This window comes from Elaeis guineensis, chromosome 5, assembly GCF_000442705.2.
Source record: "Elaeis guineensis isolate ETL-2024a chromosome 5, EG11, whole genome shotgun sequence".
In the NCBI taxonomy this organism is placed as follows: Eukaryota; Viridiplantae; Streptophyta; class Magnoliopsida; order Arecales; family Arecaceae; genus Elaeis; species Elaeis guineensis.
In genome coordinates this window covers 16,111,429-16,119,882 of record NC_025997.2, presented here as the reverse complement: position 1 = coordinate 16,119,882, position 8,454 = coordinate 16,111,429, and the positions used below count along the sequence as shown (strand labels likewise).

At 40.8% G+C, this 8,454-nt stretch overlaps 1 pseudogene; it reads right to left on the bottom strand.

The window, feature by feature from the left end:
- Nucleotides 1-265: 265 nt before the first annotated feature.
- Nucleotides 266-7,968, bottom strand: LOC140858100 (uncharacterized; annotated as a pseudogene).
- Between the last annotated feature and the right edge of the window lie 486 nt (nt 7,969-8,454).

Here is an 8,454-nt window from a genome sequence, read left to right as displayed (position 1 = left end):
ATCCGCCAGCGGCCATGACAAAGATGGCATCCTTCGGAGGCAGTGGAGGAGGGTGATCTAGTGTGGTGGCATGCGATATACTTCGGGCCATCGAGGGGGCTATACACCATCACAGAGGAGAAAAAAAAATGCTAACGCCTCCTTTTTAAATGCCTCTGTCAAGGTCTTTCGCGGCCACGCGTCTCCCTCCCATCTTTCTCAAGATCCCACGTGTCAAACGAAGGCTCTGTCAATGCAGAGCCTCTATTCTAATATATATTATATATATATATATATATATATATATATATATATATTAGACGTATCCCCTTTCTAAAGTGTAGGATTACCTGGACCCTTTCCATCAAGGTATCGGCAATGCGGGTTCCATGCATATACATCAACCAGATGACCAAACCTGTCAAAAACATTTAGAGGCTCAAAACTTTAAACTGATATTGAAGAGTAAACGCAGTCAGCTAAACTACAACAAGAAAGAACAGCAATATACCTATCATTTCCATTTCCATCACTATTGTCTATAAGATTGCCACCATATAACCGTCCAGGAATAGCATTTCCAATTGAAAAATGCATAATGTCCACTTCATGTCCACGACAGCTTTTATTGGTGCATGTATCGCGCATATTTGTACAACCTCCCATCTAGAAAAAAAGCATGTTTTCAATAATGGGTGACAGTTAAAGTAGGACTCTACAGTTATCAGACTTAGCAAAAGATATCTAACAACACTAGTACCTAAAATATGTGTGAGCACATATGAACAAATAAGCAAGGAGAACCAGAAACACTTACATTATGATATGAGGCATCCTCCCCAACTTGAAACATGAGAGCAACAGATGGACATTTGTTGTTTTCACTGTATTTTACCAGAAAAAACAGTTAGATATGTGCATGATAAAGTAGGCCTGACTTCCCATATATTGGATGGACTAAAAGAAGCTGCACTTCATGGATTTCACTGTGCCCATTGGACTTAGCAAGTAACTTTGCGTGATAATGACAAGGCCAGTTTTGTTCCATAGATTACAGTATGCACAATTATGTGGTACAAGTTCAGGTTATAACATAACAGATAACAGGACAAAGTTAGAACTAGATAAAAGAAACAAAGCTTAGAGTAGAACTTATACAGGATATGGTGAAGGAAAATCAAATAAGATAAATCAACCAATAAGTGGGGTCTAACAAAAGAGATCTTGAGCAATTCAAAGTTAGGAAGGAAGAGCAAGAAGACTTTAGTGGAAAGGGAACTATAATAGATTACCACGGAAAAGGATATGACTCTTCATTTGAAATAAAGTGAGAGACAGGATTTGTAAAGCAGAGTAGAATAGAAGGGACACAATTCATTGGTTAGGTTATGGATGTTGTGGTTATGAACAAATGTTGACCAAAAAGCATGATAAATTGGAGATATAGCAACAAAATAAAACTTGCCTAATTGAATCAAATAATGTTGAAAAAGAAAGAATGAGAAACCAATATCATAACAGGCACATAAGGGAAGTATATTGAAAGATAACAAATATGAACCTGATTACATTAAAGACAAACAGTACATAACCTTTTTGCTTAGCGGATTGACAAGAAAATCACAGAAGAAAAGAAGAATGGGAAGCAAAGGAATCTTACATTATGAATTTTAAATAAATTACAATAAATCTCAACTAGATTGGAAAATGAACTTATATGCTATAAATAGAAAAAAAATAGATATTAAAAAAAAAAAAACAAATTCTTACCCCTTTGAGTATGCAAACTCCCCATCAACTTGTAGCATGAAAAAAACATTGCTACCATCATGCACAGCCTACAAATTGATTGTTAACCAACAAAATCAATTCCAAAAGGAAAGTCATTTATAATGAATTCATATCCACAATAAAAACTTGTGGAAACATAAATATATATACATACCAATATGGAAGCACATGAATGCCACTTTACAATCATCTTAAAAGACTAAATGTGTCCTCATAGAAGCATTACCGGTGATAGGAGTTTTGGACACTTCACATAAATAAACATCAGGTTAATATATATATAGAATGTGTGTGAGAGACAGAGAGAGAGACACACACACTTGGTCGCACATGAGTGGATCTCCACTCAGGTCTGGTCCAGTCTAGATCAAATGATGGGGTCCCATATCAATAATCCAAGCAGTTGGGGGTTATCCATTATGCTTACACAGAAAAAAACATATGATTTGGAGACCTTTACCATCAAGTGGTCATAAAATTGAACATATTAAGTAATATGAAATAACATACATTTTTCTAACCACTTGATGCACAGAGTGGAGTCTCCAAATCATATAATTTTGTGTATGTGAGCAGTTTAGATGTAATAGATCACATTCAACAACTCAAATCATCAATGTCAATTGTCTGATTTAGACCTAGTTGGATCTGAAAGGAGATCTACATGCATGTAGCCAAGTATATATCTTCCCCCCCCCCCGCCCCGCCTCTATATATATATTATAATTTACTAAAGGATCACTGTGTCAATACATACCATCCTATACAATGCATAGTAGCACACAATACTGATATTGAAAGACCGAAGCAACCTTGTACAAGGCATGCCGAGATTGTACTATTAGTGTACCGATATGGGATTCAACACAGAGATTCCTAACCTTAATTTACTAGTTTAAGGTTAATAGAATTAACAAATCATTCACACAAAGTCTTGACCAAACAAATACTAACTCTATTCAAAAAAAAAAAAAAAACTTGCTAGACTAAAAATCAAAAACTCAAAAAGCATATAGAAACAAGTACTTAGGATTCGACGACTCAAAGGATGGTGTTGGACACCGAAGGAAACTCAAACATTGTAACACCCTAAGAAAGGATGAAATACAATAACTGCATTGGTTACTAAGCAAACAAAAATCTTCATCATCAACCCTTCAATGCTATTATTCTCCTTATATTCCCTAAAAGAATAGTTTGTCAAAGTATTTAATCAAATGATCCGAGTTTATTCCAGTTGGTATAACCAAAGAAAAGTTCATTCTATTATTCTCCTTATATTCCCTAAAAGAATAGTTTGTCAAAGTTTTAATCAAATGATCCAAGTCTATTCCACTTGGTATAACCAAAGAAAAGTCATTTTCTCATGCATTCTACACCAAATAGATTGAGAAAAAAAATCAAACAATCAAAAACGAGAGGAAGAGTTCCACAGCCCATCATTCTTCCCATATATCATTATAATGACCAAGTCGCCAGGATTTAGCATGTTTCTTTATACAGGACGACAATATGTTAATCATTTTTGCGACTACCATCCAACAGAAGATTACCATAAGTAGTGCAATGTTGATCCAATTATTAGCTGTAGGAGCATGTCCTCCAAATTTAATGAGACCTGAGGACCGTTAAGAGAAATCCCTCGTATCTAATGTGGTTATGAGTCAAAAACCAAATGTTTTGTAATCAAAAGCTAGAGCAGGATTTTCTATAGCATTTTCATTGCATGTTATTGGTGGATCTTTTAACCTTTAAATTTTATGTGAAGCAACCTTTTCTTTTCTTTTCTTTTGCAAAAGAATAGGGATCAACATTAGCCAAACCATCCCAAGACAACGATCTGGGCCATACCGAACCAAATCGGTGAAGAACTGGAATGGTTCAAGCAGTCCGAATAGTTCAGTGCGAAATAAAATCATGAGCCACCCCTCCCCCATGGTCCCCTCGCTTGCTTTCCCTCTAGCTCTCCCCCTTCTTGGATGCCTCCTCCCATGCATTAGAAGCCCGCTCCTCTCCTATGTCGGCCTTCCCTTATTCCCATCGAAAATGTTGTCTCCAATCGGAAGACTCTTTCTTCATTTCATCCCCCACAACCCAACAGTCACAATTGGCCTCCTCCACTGCCTCCATCTCCAGTTGCAGCTAGGGGTGGCAATCAGATTAGGTCGGGTCGGATATGGGTCAGGTCAGATGCTGGTCGGATCAAAAAATCATCAATCCAAATCTGACCTATTTATTAAACAGGTAACCCAATCCAACCCACATAATCCGTTTATTAAATGGATCAAGTCAAGTTGAACAGGTTAAACAGATTAAATAGAACTTTAACGGGTTAAACAGATTACGTGGATCGGTTAAACAGGACATAAACAACTTAAACAGATTTTAAATAGATCTTAAAGGGGTTACACGGATTATCTGACTCAACCCCACCTAAATATTAAATGGATTAAATGGACCAAATATTAAAAACCTAAATCCGGCCCAAATATTAAATATATTAAATGGATCGACCTATTTATGATCTAAACCCCTTTAGCCCAAAACCAAATCTACCTATGGCAAGTCGAACACAAGTTGGGTTGATGGATTGGGTCATATTTTGCCCGTCATAATTGCAACCCGCACTTTGCCAGTAGGGATTTTCATATACGACTCTTGATCTCTCACTCTCCATCTCCTCCCTCTCCTTGTCCCTCTTTATCCCCTTCTTCTCTCCAACCTCCTAGAATTAGGGTTAAGGCTATCTCTCTTGCCCTCCCTCCACCGCTCTCTCCTCCCTCTCTCTCTCTTCCCCTCCTTCTCTCTCTCTCCCCCCTCCATCTCCTTCTCCCTCTCCCCTCCCTCTCCATGTTTCAGTACACCCCAACATGGCATGGTACGGACCCGTACAACACCACACTGGTAGCCGACTAATGCAAATCATCATACCAATTCAGAGAACCTTGTTAGGGATCATTATTGGTTAGGTCAATCCCAGATGGTCATATCACTGCAAAGTTTTTAGATTATTTAAAACTTATCTCCCACTCCCACTCTTTTTCTACGCAATCAATGCAAGCTCTCTTAAGTCTTGGTGTAAGCAAAAGCACTCTCAAGTCCCAATATAAGCAAAAGGCATAAAATTCTTGGATTACGGGCAAAGGTCATGTTGACACCAAAGATTTGGTATTGTATAGCTCTCTCTTTCACAATCAAGTCTAACCCCAAGTCCTAAATTTGAACAATTAAGTCATGAATCCACTTTACAAGTGGATCCAAAGGATTCAGCAACTTAAGAAATTCATATTTTGACAATTGCAACTATTTATACTTGCAATAATATTCCTGAGGCAACATCACATTGTCAAGTAACTTTTACATTGTGATTAGTCAATGCCACACTCTTTTTCTTCCATCCGATTTTTAACCTTTCTATGTTTAACAACCACATAGTCAGTTCTATGCTACCCACAGTTCTATTTATACTTAGTACTTGTCTCTTCTGCTCCTTTAGTCCCATACCCACCAGTAAAGTCAACCAAATGGAAAGATAACAGAAACCCAAAATGCCTCCAAAACATTTATTTGCTGCCGTTTTAGATTAAAACAGTTGTCTACTAAAATAACTAAAATATTAATGAGAAAAAGTAGATTAACTTGCTTCATATGAGCCGACCTGTATGCTTAAAGAAATTGTTGGGATGGATCCTCGTCGCTTAGCGACCTCACGAAGTCATCCGAAGACCGATCTCATGAAGAGACTGACATCTTCACAAAGAGGCCGACCTCACGAAGTCATCCGAAGGCCGATCTCACAAGGAGGCCGACATCATCACAAGAAAGCCAACCTCACGAAGTCATCCAAAGACCGACCTCACGAGGAGGCCGACTTCATCAAAAGGCCGAAGCTGACCTCATCAGAAGTCATCCGGAGGCCGACTTCATCGGGAGGCCAAGGCGGACTACATCAAGAGGCCGACCTCATCAGATGTCATCCGAAAGCCGACTTCATCCGGAGATCGAGACCGACTTCATCAAAAGGCTAGGCCGACCTCATTAGAAATCATCCAAAGCTGACTTCATCAGAAGGCCGAGACCGACCTCATCAGAAGTCATCGAAGGTCGATTTCATCAGGAGGCCGAGGTCGATTTCATCAGGAAGCCGAGGCCAACCTCATAAAGTGTTATCCGAAGGCCGACCTCACGAGAAAGCCGACATCATCACAAAGAGGCTAACCTCACGAAGTCATTCGGAGGACGACCTCACGAAGAGATCGACATCATCACAAAGAGGCCGACCTTACGAAGTCATCCGGAGGCCGATCTCACAAGATCATCCAGAAACCGACCTCATCAGAAGTCATCCGAAGGCCAACTTCATCGAAGGCCGAGGTCGACTTCATCAGGAGGCTGAGGCCGACTCGTCAGAAAGTCATCCGGAGGCCGACTTCATCGAGAGGCTGAGGCCGACTTCATCAGAAAGTCGAGGTCGATCTCATCAGAAGTCATCCGAAGGCCGACTTCATCGAGAGGCCGAGGCCGACTTCATCGAGAGGCCGAGGCCGACTTCATCAGAAGTCATCCGGAGGCCGACTTCATCGGGAGCCGAGGCCGACCTCATCAGAAGTCATCCGAAAGCCAACTTCATCCATAGATCGAGACCGACTTCATCAGGAGGCTGAGGCAACCTCATCAGAAATCATCCGAAGGCCGACTTCATTAGGAGGCCGAGATCGACCTCATCAAAAATCATCCGGAGGTCGACTTCATTAAGAGGCCAAAGCTGACCTCATCATAAGTCATCAGAAGACCGACTTCTATTTTCAATGCCTTACAGACTACTCAAACTGACGACTGGGTCGCACCACTCAATGAGCTCCTTCAATTGACTTTCTGATACAGACAAATCGAACGACCGAACGACAGGTGTGGCCATCACGCCATCCTAACAGGCCATATCAAGTCACGTCGCTCAGACGTCATATCCTAACTGACTGGCTATGCACCATGATGGGATATTATAAGGCCATTAATTATGCCGCATGCGTGATAAGACCTACTGCCATGGCCACCTGTGCGTCGAACAAAAGGCATGCCTGCTGTCAGAGCCATTTAAAGACGTCCACACGGTGCCATACGGCTGACAAGATATGATTGACATGATCACCTATCCTCTCACCATCCACTTTGCTCCCTTTTATAAATAGAGGTAAGCGAGGACCTCTCCAGGTATGTTGGCCAATACAATACCAAAATTCTGCTGCTCTTTCACTATATATAAATCATCTCGTTGATTTGAGCGTGAGAGGGTCCTCGCCGGAGTCACCTCCGGCGGGACTTCTTTTGCAGGTCTCTCTCTTTCAGTGTCGAGCAAAGACCAGCACCACCGTTCACCGGCAACCCTCATTCTCACCTTCGGCCTTGACTGTGTGCACCTTCTACGGCAATGGCACATCATCTCCTGGCATCCCGCCGGCCTGCATCCAAACGCAGCACCTAGTCGGCTCCAGGCTAACTACCCTAACCGGAGAAAGGCCACGACAGAAATCATTTGTGAAAATCTCACTATGAAACTACAAGGCGGAGAAATATATGAGATGACCATTATTTATACATAAGATGACAACCATGATTTGAAAAAGTATTTCATAAACTGATCCCTTGGTAAGAGCAATCAAAAACCCTTTTTTGATTGGGATTCAAACACTATACGATTTCAAAGAAAAAATAAGAATTCTCATATGAAACTATCCCCGAAAAAACCGTGCTAAAAATAATAGTCTGAAGAAAGGGAAATTTCAAACCTTAACGGTAATCTGGCCGCCGGCATAGGCTTTATCCTCGTCGGGATCGAGGGCGGGCAGCAGAGGGAACTCGGAACCGTCTACGTCGGCCCAGTCGTCGGCATGGCCGTCGACGGTGACGATTCCGGGGCGGTACTCGGCGAGACCCTCACGTTGGGGCTCATCTCGCAGCTCCCCCCCGCCTCCTCGCCGTGGTCCTCATGGGCGTCCGCGAGCTGGATCGCCGAGAAAAGGAGGATCGCACAGAACAGCGCGAATCGGAGCATGGAGGCGGGCGAAGAATCGGCGAGAGAAGGAGGGCCAGGATTTTGGTTTTGAGGAAGTCTTTGGGTCGGAATGGAGGGCCGCGCCAGGGGCGGCGCGGCACGAAGGAAGCCTCCGGAGGGGTTGGAATTTTGTCAGTCGCTAGGGAAACGGACGGTTTTCGCCCTGCAATGTTTGGATGGTACCAAGGGTCCTATGTAAATATGAATAAAGAAGGGGTTAATTTTGAGATTTCGTAAGGATATTTTGCATTTTGTTGACCTCTGAAAGGACAAAACCTAACTTTGAAAGTTCTTTACCGTATTATTTTTTTTTTAAATCTTTTTAACCTATTTGATGAAGTTTTAACTTATTTATAAAATAATATAAAAATTAAAAAATATCATTTGAAATAATATTTTTTTATAAAATATTATTTAAATAGTATTTTTTTTGATCCAGTCACTATCCTTTTCCAATCTACGTGGAATTCCGTAAAAAAAAAAATTACTTTAAAAACGTCATTTGAAAAAGCACTTTCGAAAGTACCATGCTAAATGATTTTTATAATATTTTTTTCTCAATTTAATTTTTTAAACTAATTTTTTGGTGCGTATATATTTTTCATTATTATTTATATTTTTTTGATACGTGA